The following is a 13,626-nucleotide window of genomic DNA, read 5'->3' on the forward strand; positions in this document are numbered from 1 at the left end:
TACAGTCTGTGTTCTGACAGCTGGTAGAGGAAAAAAAATAACTTGGCAGAAGTTTGCAATCCACAAAAAAAGTAGTCAATAACAGGAACTCAATCAAACTGCCCTGGTTTCCGGTAAGCTATGTACTCTGGACTGCCTGGTCTGACAGGGGCTGGCTTGCAGAAATACTGTTGGCAGCAGGTTGGCCCCCACCGCAGCACAGAGTGCACTCAGTTGGCTCTGTTATGTGTGCCACACTCATTTGTACCTAATCTCAGTGAGGTTTTCATCTTTTATGCCGTATACGGCATAAAAAAGTCATTGTCAGCAATATACATATGTATTGCTGACGGTGACTTGTCACAAGTCAATTTACTGTAACCTGATCTGAGTTATTCTGTTTACAGGATAAACAACATGTGTTAGAAAAGGAACATTTGTGGAAACAGAAGTTTCACATAAATAGTGGTGTGAGTGTGTACAATACTGATCAACAGAATGTCTCGAAACCATGGACGTCACCAGCTGATGCCTTTACCCCCTTGAGGTGCGTTTACTGCAGCAATCTTTAGTTGCTGCTGGTCTGTGGGTCTCTGCGTTTTATATTTAGGAATTGGAAAACATGCTGTGTTGGGTTGAGATCAGGTGACTGTCTTGGCAATTGAAGAAGATCATATTTCTTTTCCGACTCTTGGGCTGCTTTTGCAATATGTTTCGGGTTATTATCCATTTGCACTGTGATACTCTACCCAATCAGTTTAGCAGCATTTGGCTGAATCTGAGCAGCGAGTATAGCCCTGCACATGTCAGAGTTTATCCTGCTACTTCTATCAGCATTCAAATCATCAATAAACACTAGTGACCCACTTCCTCTGGCAGCCTTTCATGCCCATGCCATTAGCATTCCCTCCACCGTGTTTGACCGATGACGCTCTAGCATCTTCTCATTGACTGGCATCTAAGATTCCAGAGATGATTTCCTTTTATACCACATCCCTGACATAATATGTCATCTGAAACAAAGCTACATATTTATACAGATACAAATACAGTCCTAAAGATTTGGTTTGAAACTTTCCTTTTTGACAAAGCATACAGTTAAGGTTGGATCCAGTGAGCATGAATCATCGTTTAGTTATGCTGCTGTAGGCCTAGGCTGCTTGGGCTTACCATGATGTACTGAGCATTTCTTATTTAGTCGCCTTCCTTTTACTCACCATGTGTTTATATGCCACTTTGCATTTAATCATTAGTTATTATTTAACTCTGGCTCTCTTCCACAGCATGTGGTTTGTCCTGTCTTCCTTCCCTCACCATCAACTGGTCGTGGCAGATGGTTGCCCTCCGTGAGCCTGGTTCTGCTGAGAGAAAAGGGCGATAAAGTTGATGCTGACATTGGCTGATATTGTGGTACATGTTGAAAATAATGCCGCAGCGAGTAAACCTCCAGAGTGACAAGCAGCGTTAGCTTTCCACACTTGGATTCCACAGCACCTGTCATCACCGCTACCTTGTTTAGTCTAAGTGTCTCTGTCTATCAGCTCACCTAACACAGAAGAGGCAATGCTTTGAAAATCAGATCCAGAAGTGAGAAATAAAAGATATTTACAGGAGCATTTCTAGCATTAGAGAGATTTTTCTTTTTTGGAATAATGGCCACAATCACAAAATCATGGCTTCAAGTATTTGAAGTATTTCAGGTATTTGTACTTTATTGTAGTATTTATTTTTCTGACAACTTTTTACTTTCACTCCCTACATTTTTAAACAAATATCTGTACTTTCTACTCGTTACATTTTCAAAACACCCTTGTTGCTTTAGGGTCAACGTTCATAGCGTTAAAGTGGGCCGGATGGACTGCAGGTGTCCGTATATTGTGTTTGCGGTACTTATTTATCCAGCTAGCACTACAGAAGAGGTGGAGGGAGTGACGTTTTTTAAGTGGTAGGTCATTTAAAATTCAACATTTCTCTCAGACTGCAAACTGTTTGTGTGCAGTTTGTCGCACAGTGTGTTGCTAGCTAAAGGTCTAGTTGCTGCATTTAACAGGAAGAGAAAAGAGTGCGACATGACTAAACTGAGAGATGGAGAAAGCTGTAGGAACACAGACAGGACAGGAAAGGAAGAAGAGAGGTTTGATTAAAGGTAAGGTCTGCTCACTGACACCTGATAAACTTCAAATTTAAAGCTAAATAAACTAACACAAACTAAGCTGTGCTAACTTTGTGTTATTCAAATGTTGCATGAAAATACTGGGTAGCTTTGTCCAGGATAAACAGGTTATCTTGCATTAATGTGCTGAATTCATAGTAAAGCACTGTGTTTGATTGGTGCACAGTGCCTGTGGTGTTCATGACCAGAATTAGGCTACATCAAGTGTAGCAGAGATGAATTTGGGTTTAAGCTGATGATGCTTAGATTAATTCACTGAATTCCACCTTTATACTGTGTAGTCTAAATACACAAGACAGTACAAACAGTATAGTGCCAGTGTAGGATAGATGTCAGCCACGATAGCTTGTGAAACTGCTTGTTGAATTCAGTTGTGTAAATCCACAAAGAGCAGCATCTTAGCGTTTTCCGACCTGCTGAATCTCAGGTTATAGTTTATAGGTGTGGAGACAAGTCACCCTCTATAATATAGCCAACAGAAAATAGTTGTTTTCTTATTCTCTTTCACTGCTTTGTCCTACATAACAGATTCAAGTACAGTCATTAGAATTAGAATTTAAATTTGAATATTTTTTTTCTTCTCATGTACTAATATTATTTTATAGTTATATTAATATAGCCAAAGGTTCGCTTTGTACAAAAACTGTTAGAGAATTGTCCTTCAAGGAGCTACTTCGTACTTTCTTACTTTTTCACTTTTACTTGAGTAAAAAAGTTAATTCAGTACTTCTAGTATTTTTTAACCTTCTACTTCTACTTAAGTAAAGAAAGTCTGTACTTTTGCCACCTTTGTTCAAAGCAGCTTACTGATGACCTATCAGGAATGAGTCACAGCCTCTTGTGTATCTTTAATCAAGCTCCTGTAGTTATTTACGCCTGCTTATGAGATGTCATATAGGCGCCACCCTCTGGCAGGAAACCTCATCTACACTTAACAAAAAATGAACATTATCCAGTGTTATCAGTCCTCTTTAAAGTTAGTGTCTTCTCCTGTTCTGTTTGGCAAAAAAAACAACATAAAACATAATCATTCCCAGATCAGAAAACATTTGGGGTGGAGTTTTATCACATATGCCTCACACCACCACCTCCCGCATGTGCAGACCACCACAGTCTATCTGTACACTTTCTCACACTCTCTATTGCCCTACCCCATGTTTAGAGCCATGGCTTCAGACTAATTGAATAAGCAGCGACCCTGTGGACCGCCTCTCTGAGGGATTAGGATATGATCTCAAAAGAGCGCTCCTCTGAGGGCAAACATAGCCAATCTAGAGCCATTTCATGCTCTGCGCTCCAGCATATGAGAGGTCGGCATGGAGGCCCACACAGACACACACACACACACACCAGAGAAAAGTCATTCATGGGGTCTCAAATCAAGCATGTTTTAAATTCTGGTCTTTCTCTTATGAAGCACAGATGTTCTTTATCTTTCTGTCAACCTCCCAAAATAATGGCAACACTATTAAAAGTCAAAAACTACTCCGGCACTTAAATTTATCGCGTTCATATAGCACTAATTGTATTATAAAGAATTATAAAGGTAATATGTTTTGACACTTTTATTGATCAAGTGTTTGTGGTGGCCTGCCTGAATTTCAGATGTCGGGATTTTTAAATCACTGCTGTCACACTTTTGCCTGCATGCCATTCATCAAATTAACTGTATGAATCTTCTAATGACGCTCGCTTTAATTACAGTGATTAACGTTAGCTCCGTGGAGTGGTTCTCACACGTAACGTTGGCTACAAATCCTCCGATCCACCACTTTATTTTTGAGAAAATGCTGCAGTCTGCGAGCATTCACCTTGAGCAGCATTTCTGTGAGCTTAAGGGTTCAGAGGAAGCGAAGTCAAACAGTGTGGGTTTTATTACATGCCTCAGCAATCCAGGAAAGGGGAAGCACATGTCTGGGTGAAATATGATCAAATTTAGATTATCTGTGGATATTTTGCCCCATTTTAACCTCTCACATAAAATGAATCATATAAAAGTCTACCCTAATTCGGTGTGCATTATTTGTTACATGGAGTGTCTTCTTTTCCCCGTGGGCAGCCAGTGTAGCAGTTTATTTCTACCTTTCTTTTTCCAGCTGCCTATTAGGATTGTGGCTTCCCTGTTGCCGGCGTATTTATCCCCTATGGCAGAAAGAGAAGCATGCCATTAGTTCACCAGACCTGTTATTGCTGTCAAAATATGACTGGGCAGTAAGAGTATTAGATACCTATATTTCCTAGTAGAGCAGCCTCCATCGCTGCCTTCTCTTTTGGCACGTGGAATAGAAAGACAAAACCCAGATGACTGGTTCCGAATCTATGAAAACATGAACTAAGTACACTGCTTTGGATGTGGATTCCAAAAGAAAATAATGAAAAAGCCACTGGTGGAAAAAAAAATGCTTCTCAAATGGCAATTCCCCTGAGAAGACACAGTTTGCTGTCATGGTTAGCTACAATCCCAAGTGCATTATCGTGCTTTGTTTACCTGCTTGCTCTTTTTTTTTTTTTTTATTACTCTCGAGTTTGTTTCATGCATTTTGTGCTGTACTGAAAGAAAACGTGTGTTTATTTACTTTTTTTTCCAAATGCAATCATTCTATTTTTTTCAAACAGTGCCAGTTGCAAATGCTCACAGTGCTACTTCACCTCATCTATCTTCATCAAGGGACTCAAGTAGTTGGAAGCCATTTTTTGCTGTTTAGTACTGGGTTTCACTTCCACAGTGAAGCCAGTTTGATTCCTTAAGTAGCAGAGGGAATTGTGCAAGAAAGATTTGTAATAAAAGCCTGCACAGGTAAATCAATTTTCAACCTGTCATCACCCACAAGGGCAATATTATTGGAAACAGGCGGTGTGTATAGCATGTGGAAGCTGGCAACTGATTTCATGGTCCCTTATGACTTGGGCGCTGTTGAATTCAACACTTCTTCGTGAATTATCATCAAATTTTGATGGGTTTTTTTCCTCATTTTTTAAAGTTCACTTTTTTGTGCATAGACCAAACTAGCAAAAAACTGTAATTTTAGCATCGTCAGAAGATGTATTCAGATCTTCTTTTTTTTTTTAAAGAATCCCACATTGTAGTAAATGTATTAACCTTAAATTAAGCATATATACACAAACTAAAACACTGTTATTCCTTATCCTGTGCTAACAACAAGCTAAACAAAACAGGAATGTATGAATGATAAATCATCAATAATGATAATAAAAATTTAAGATCAGATTATAGTTGTGTTAATAGTCAAAAAGTAATATTTAAATATATATTGTTGTTAATTTATTACTGTATTCCGCAAAAGAATTTCAAATCAATGTATAATCTCAAGTAAAATAAAAACTTTGGTGTAAATACTGTAATAGTTCAGTTCAAAACAGAGAGATAGGAAGGTGACTAAATAATAAACTCATTTTCTGGATCGATTATCTTAAATAAGGTTAAATATATTTATGTAACTATATATAGTTTGTTTTAATTTAAAAAATCTAATTATTGAATTTGTAAAAAATTTTTAAAAATGTATATTTTTTCCCCATCGCAGGATTATTAATTCTGCAGTTATTTGAATACTCCCTCTGTCTGGCCAAAGCCTTATCCACTAAGCTGAGTCTCAGGGCAGTCCACAGTTTGTGTGAGCTCTGAATCTGCAGGCTTTGCAGGCTTTCCTCTTCCCCGGGCAGGGCGGAGAGGCTGCTGACTCCACATTCTCATCCCTCTATCCCTTTTCCTCCATCCCTCCATCCCCCAGTGTCCTGTTTACTCTCTGCAGCCCTGTGGCCATACCACCTCGGAGACTCTCCAGACCACCAAGGCCCTGGTGGCCTCCTTGGATTGGTTGGTGACGGCCCTCACCATGGGAACTGCAGGGAGAGGTGCTGGAGTGGGTGGAGGAGTGGCACGGACAGTGGCTTAGTGGTGGGGATTTTTCATGCTGCGAACCAAGCCAGAGGGTGAAGATATGATTACATGTGGCCGGTCCTTGACATTCAAAATATATAGGTAGGATGTTGCATTGTGTGGCCAGGTGACCTTTTATAATGCTCCTCTGCTGCACTGGAGATTTTTTTTTTATCTTTACACTGGCTAATGATGATTTCAAAACCGTAAAAACCATTATGAAAAAGAAATGGGATTTCAGATTATCGTTGGAGAAAACTTTAAAGATGTTAAAAGTTCCAGTTCGAATTTCTTCTCTCAGATTCTACCATTACATTCAGTCTCGGCTCTGGTTGGCAGGAGGTTTTCATACCATCCTTCTTAACTTTCCTCTATTGCCATGAAAGTAATAAGAGATGTTATTTTTGACACTCTGAGAAAACGGGAGGGAGTTATGCTGGCCTGCTAATGTCCTGGGATTCTTTCCAGAGCATTGGTCGCCCTCTGCTGGTCAGAGTCTACAATCTTGTCCTTGTCAGCAATAATGTGGTGTGTTTGCACAAAACCTACAGCCTACCACAAAAGCGACCACAGCAAGCTCCATTATGACATTTAGATTTGCATGGGTGGTCCCCTTTACATTGTTGAACTCAGTGACAGCGAGCTCTTACAAATCTACAAAGACAGCTCGGTTCCAATTTTAGGCAGTAAAAAAAAAGAGCTCCGCTTAGGTCAGTCCGTCAGCGACCCATTAAAGCAAACAGCACGGGCCAAACAGCATATTGAAGGTTTTCTCAAAACGTTCACTGGCAGGACATCGTATTCTCTTCAGGAAGGCCTGCCATGGTGGAATGATGAAGGAGTGAAGGAAATATGGGTTTCTAGTTTGGATGTGATATATACGAGGTGTTCAGGGCTAGACTTTGGAATAAAGAGAGATGAAAAAAGGAGGCTGGAAGAGGATACAGGTGTGTGTGTGTGTGTGTGTGTGTGTAACATCAAGGCATTCTGCATTAATTTTCTGCTGACGTTTTGGAAAGCAGGTCCCAGCTCCGAGTTAAAAGTGTGTGTTTTCCCCACACTGGTGTGCTGACGTGAGCTCTGTGGGCCTACAAGTTTCTTGTGGCCCCCTGAGTCCTTTCAGAAAGGAGGGGGAGGGTCTGCTGAGACAGCACATATAGGTAAAGAGTGTGGCTTGCAGTGGTCAGTGATTAAGCAAAATTTTAGGAAACGAAAAACTTGTTTGTGTGTTATTGTAAGCAGCTTCTTAACTGGACAGTGCATATGTGTCATTTCGTGTTCCCTTTAAATTCTGAAAGGGAAGCTCTAGTTATTGATTCTAAAATAAAAAAATTTGCTTCCAGCTATATTCCTGAAAAATCTCGCCCAAACCTGAAGCAGTTCTGGAAAATGCGCTGGGGGGGGGGCTGACTCTAAAGTGTTTGTGTAGGGCCCTCAACATTTTGACAGCCACAGGATATGTGTGGGCCATTGTTAGTCACTCCAAGTGCTACCTCGGTGGTACAGCTTCCTCCTCTCCCACCAACTTCCATGCACCCACACACACTCAGACACACATTTACATGCCGGAGCCATTACGCACAACTTTCCATATTACTATCACAAGTCAACGTATTTTTGTTTTTTACTTTTTGGTAAGTTTCAGATAAAGTTAAAGACTTTTCCTGCATTTGCATTTCATTTACATTTACCCAATAGATACAAGCTGTTGATTCGGGCAAGACTGAATAAATAACATAAGTAAAAGTACAAGAAATAAAAACTAGGTTAGTGTTTCAATAAAAACCGTCACAAAATAATATAAAAAGGCATCGAACACGTCATTATTTCTTAAATTTTAGCTATATATATGACTGATTTTTTGGTGAATTTAACTGCTGGAAGAAAAGTGTGTCACCGTTGTCAGAAACATCCACCTGATAGTATTTTCCAGCTGCAATAAATCTCCGGCCTCTACCAGTAAGAGCATGAACATCATCCAAAACACCCCTGAATAGACACAGACACAGTAAATCTTTTTTCTGCTTGCGCTGCCTGCCACACAACACATAAAATGTCTCCCTCAAAATGGGCTCTTTGTGTGGTCAAGTGAATATAGCCCGAAGAATGAACCGCAGTGCTGTGATTCTTTTCCTGTTTCCCCCCGTCTAAAAGCAGACTGCCCTGAAAATGAAGGCAGGCACAAAAATGCCAAACCAAGAACAAACCAGGGAGGAATTTTTAGCTTAGGTCAGGTATCAGTGATCCCCCAGCAGTGACCGCCAATCTACGATCAACACCCAAATGGATGTTATTAAATGCAGTCAGCAGCGGTGGACAGTAATATGAGGATATCTGGCTGCTGTGGCTGTATAGTGTTTCTCAAAATATGCAGTATTGCAAATGTTGGATCTATCTTTTGCGCTCTACTAAATGTTTCAACACGACACAAACTAAGCTGACACCCATTAAATCATTAAATCTTTTGCTTCACCTCAGAGTGACCCTTATCTCTCAGTTTCATTGTTGTGTCATCCATCTAATCCTCCTGTCCCGTCCTGAGCTTCATCGTGGGAAATATTTCATACTACAATAGGAGCGGCTGTACGGGTTGCCATTTGGTTGCCTTGTGCTGTGTTTTTGTTGGCCATGGTGGCTGTTTTTGGGAGTCAGACGGAGAACAGGCTAAGGGTCTTTTCCCCTCTGTACGGTCCCTGCTGCAGAGAGTGCGGGGCTCAGCTCATCGATCACTGTGCACTGGGAGGGAGGACAAACTCTGTGGGTGGGATGGGGGAACATAACAGAGACATGTACAATATGGATGTAAGAAGCTTACATACATCTAGTATGCTGTATCCTGTAACATATGAGAGCTCTACAAGTTATATGTGAGCGCAGGCAAGTCACACACTCACACACACACACAGTTCATTGGGCTAGATGAAGAGGAATCCAATAAAACATGACAGGGGTATGTTGTGGGCAGGATAAGTAGATGTTTGGGGGGCTGAAAGGGTCAAGAAGGGAATCATTTGTGTCTCTGGAAAAATCCAAAGAGTTAAAACATGCAAAACAAGCAGCGTGTTCAGACACCCACGCCTGCACACGAGCTCGCGTTAGCGCACGAACCTCAGAGACCGAGAACATGCGCCTTCGTTCTGTTTGAACAAGACGATCGGCTCCATTTAGTCACTTCAGCAAAAACTCCTCAGCAAGAGCTAAGGCATAAAAGAGCGAAACACATACATACGGAGGCCTGATAGATTGCGGCTCTTTCGGCCACAGAGGCCTCTCAGCGGGGCTGGCAGGATGAACAGAGACCCCATGCAGGCTGAGGGGTGAGTCGGAGGGATGAGTAAATACAAATCTGATGGAAAGGGACCGCCTAACCAGCAGTAGGGCCCAACCTGGAGATGACATGGAGCCAAGCTGATGACCCAACAGCGGGGAACCGCCAAGATCATTAAAGGTTTGAGCGTGACCATTTGATCGAAGCTGAAACCACTAAGTGAAAACACCGGACGCAGCAAGCTGCCATGTTTCTCCCTCGTCTGGAAATCAATCTGCCTGTGGGTGGGAGCTATTTTCATTCCAAGTCATGATGCACTCTCACTGAAAACAAAATTTTACTGTAAATATCTGTCAACCATCTGGGACGTCAAGTTCCAAAAAATATCTGGAAAATTATCATTAATATCAGACTAATTTGATTTTGGCACACTTTAGAACATCAGCGTCCCTCATAATTTCTAGCTAAAGCTCTGTTAAGTGTAAGTGAACTTCTCATTGAAATTATAGCGTTTTAGCTGCCTGTTAGAGATCCTGATCACTATAAGCAGCTCATTATCCAAAAACAAAGGCAACAAACCCAGGTGAAATCAAGTTTCATTATTTTTGAGGGACATCGTCCATATTTTCATAAATGATTTTTATTATGTTTCTGCTAAGAGTGACCAAAGATGGCAATTAAAGAGTAACAGCAGACGATATAACACCGGATACTTCAGTGTCATTAGAGCTTTTAGAAAAGTTTTCTAAAAGCATCTGGTCATGCCCGATTAAAGCAGTAGGTGCAAAACCACTGAGTGCACTGAACTGAAAACGAGTGTGTTTTATTGCTTGTGAGTTACACATTTCGTAGGTAAAAGGAACTGCTTTTTTCTTTCAAACTCACATAGTCTCGGTTTAACAGGAGAACAGTAGTTTGCAGGTGTTGCTGTTCAGGGTGAAAACTGTGAAAGAATAATTGGACATTGTGTTCTTATTGGTGTCAGACTTCAGCGGAGTAAAAAACAGATCACTCACCCAGCATGTTCCCACCGCTGGACGTGACGACACGTGTACTGCTATTAACTGAACATAAACATGGTCTGTTCCTCCCCTGCACAAATCAGAACCACCTGCCCTCGGGCCCTGAGAACTAGCTGGTCCTCTCTCCGGACCTCCTTTGAGAGAGCGAGAGAGAGAGCACCTCTTGTTTGGACAAACGTCAGAGCCGGTCCAGCGGCCTCCTACATGAAACGAATAGTGGAGAAAAGAGAATCTTACCCTTCGTGTAGCCTCCTTCAACCCCAGGCTTCCTCTCCACCCCGTTGCACAGAGCCCAATATTTTTTAATTACATACAGGAAACTCCTGTTACAAAGGACACTTTATAGTCAATCTAATGGGAGGCTGTGAGAAGTGCTGGGGTCACCTCTCCCTCTCTCCCTGTCTAATTGATTGTGTGTGGGTGGTATTGACTAACAAACTGGAGAGTGTGCAACCTAGAAAGTCGGGTCAAAGATGACGGCCCACTTTCTCAAAGCCAAGAAGGCACAGGTGCTTGAATGTAACGCGCTTCTTAAAGACACCAACAGCAAAACTATATGTACAGCTATTGTCTTCACTTTTAGAAGCCCCTGATTTAGCAGAGAAAACTGGCTCTGCAGCACCTTCTGTCTTATTTTCTTGTTCGTGTATCCTGGATTATAATACTTGTCAGTCTTAACAATATTTTATATTGCCAGACAAAGAGTTAGACATGTCAATAAGCTTTTTCAATTCTCAGATTTTTTGCTCTGGTGGTCTCTAACTGACAGGAACTGAGGCGCTATTTGTTATCTTTAGGTCCAATAAGTACATCTGGTTTTGGTTTGGCTCCTCAAGATCGCCCCTGGAGATGTGGATGGAGGGGACTTAGGGGTGAGGTGGGGTGGTGGAGGGGCAGTTCTTGGAGCCTTTTTTCTTCTCTTAAATTGAATTTCTCACCATTCCAACCTGGGCCTTGGACCAGGGATAGAGCGAGAGCTTGCATTTGGCTTCCAGCCCTCAGGCTCCCGAAAAGCTATTCAAAAAAAAGAGAAAAGGTAGGGAAAAATCCTTGGACCAAATCAGTATCACCTGTTTTGCCAAATGACTCGCATGTTCAGAGTAATGGCTATTAAGCGACTCAGATTCTCTCTGCCTGTGTTTGTAATAGAGGAATGTATGAACTCTCTCTGAACCGTTCCTGACATGAAACTTTTAGTGGGATGAAATGATGTGTGAAAGTAAACAAATAGTAGACTAAACAAGACTGTCAGGCTAAGATAGGAAACTATTTGAAAAATATTTTTAGGACGCTTTATGTAAATGTTTTTTTTATTCTCATTTTGATTTTTCCCCTCAAAATTGGTTATAAATCAGTTGCCAATATTCTAGTTCGGTTCAAGCATCTGTAATATTTATAAAATACTGTCAATTACACGTGTTCAGTAGCCCACAGGAAAACAGCTGTTGTTATTATAATAACCCACTAAGGTGGCCTATGTAAGGCAGTGCGTGTTACAGTGTTTTATAATTATTGACTTTAATTATTAAATACTTATCATTTCAGATTCAGGGAGTTTAATGGTATAACCAAACTGTTAGAAAAAAATGTGTGGGGCACTTTTTCGTTTATGTTCTGAACATCTATAACTGAAAATAATTTAGTCAATTCAGCTTAAAGGAGACATTTGTGATTCTTGGTTTGTGTCTATTACGTTTTTAAAAATCAGAAAAAAAAATCCAGTAGATGTCACTGTGTATTTAGATAGTACAGTTTTCAGTTTGTGTATGTGCCATTTCATTTCATGGTTACATCATGGTTACATCAGTGGTTTGACTTTGGTCATTTTTTAGGCTGACCTTTACTGCATTATATAATATATAGTTACAAGGCAAAAAAAATACTTTTAGTGACTGAAAGCTGAACAACATAAAACATTACCTTCACATTTACACTTTTAAATTAATAAATGCTGTCACAAAGGCATAAAAAAAACTATAGATACCCAAACAGTTTTTCTCCCAGGCTGTTTAACTTGTGGTGTCTTAAGATGATGGTCTATGGGGTTGCCTTTAAAGCCAGCTTCAAGTAGCTATTTAAGGAAGTTCAGAAGTGACACTTGGTCACTCCAGACATTAGGATTGCAGTTCAATAAACTGCATAAAGAAATGCGTTCACTGAAAACAAAGCATACAAATACACTACAGTGGTTTGTTATTTTTCATTTACAGAAATGCTCATAAACTTACTTACTTCCTTAGACTCCATGTGTGACAATATGCTGCTTTATACATTATTTGTGCAGTTCAGAGTCGACCAAAACTTTAATTTTAAGAGTATTTAATTGAATGAAAAGTGGATTTAATGGTTCTCTTTAACAAGTTTTATTTATGATTCTTATTTTTCTCTTTTGCAGAATGCATATATTCAAGCACGTTTTTGTCATTAAAGTTTATTAATCTATTTTAAGAACAAGAACAACAATAAGAAAAATGATGAACATTTAGCATCCTTAATAAATATTATCACCACATATTTACCTTATACACTTGCTTTTCCAGTATATATTGGAATAAAAAGCTTGAAAATGATTTGTTTTTCTTAGTGTTTGATTTTGAAGTGCAGTTATTCATGATAAGAAAATTACATGTTTGGGTATGCTAACAAGCATATTTGCATAAATGCATTTATTGATTGACTGATTTTGGTATAAATGGAGGTATGGGACAAGGGTCCCATATTGTAAAATGTTTATCTGCCAGTATTTACCATGTTTTTGACATATATTAGATATTCAGTCCAGCAGATTTTCATGAAGAAACCTGTCAAATAAAAAGCCATTTTAATATGCAAGAAATTTGCATAGGCCTGTTAATTCTGAGAGTCTGGTGTTATGGACAAAGCCAAACTGGAACTGCGTGAACTAAAGGATCAGGCTGTGGTGTAGAAAGGGCAGTTAAAGAACACCCTGAAATACCTGTTCTTAATGAAGAACAATAAGATTCACAAACCTTCAACTGAAGTTAAATCATTGAATTTTCCAGCAAGATATCAAAAGTCGAACAAATATGTGCTCACAAACTTTCATGAGTTTAGACATTTTTTTTTTCTTTTCCTATGGTTGTGTCTCATTTCCATTAAAATTACAGAACAGTTCATTATAGCTATCATATTTTCTTTATATTCAGTTTCGATATGAGGTGATTTTTAGATATTTTCCATGTTCAACTGCACTTTTCACATCATGTTCATTTCCTAAGAAGAAATTCAACCAAAATAATTCAAGCTTCAGCAGATTCCAGGT

General features: G+C 39.8%; 1 long non-coding RNA gene across 1 annotated transcript; it reads left to right on the forward strand.

Moving 5' to 3' along the window:
* The first annotated feature begins 1,832 nt into the window (after positions 1–1,832).
* LOC109195621 (uncharacterized) lies at positions 1,833–6,201 on the forward strand. The gene is made up of 3 exons (XR_002057175.2): positions 1,833–1,924; positions 2,030–2,125; positions 5,905–6,201. It is a non-coding gene; the product is annotated as an uncharacterized LOC109195621 (long non-coding RNA).
* Positions 6,202–13,626: the final 7,425 nt, after the last annotated feature.

The sequence above is a fragment of the Oreochromis niloticus genome, linkage group LG18 (genome assembly GCF_001858045.2).
Source record: "Oreochromis niloticus isolate F11D_XX linkage group LG18, O_niloticus_UMD_NMBU, whole genome shotgun sequence".
Classification (NCBI taxonomy): Eukaryota; Metazoa; Chordata; class Actinopteri; order Cichliformes; family Cichlidae; genus Oreochromis; species Oreochromis niloticus.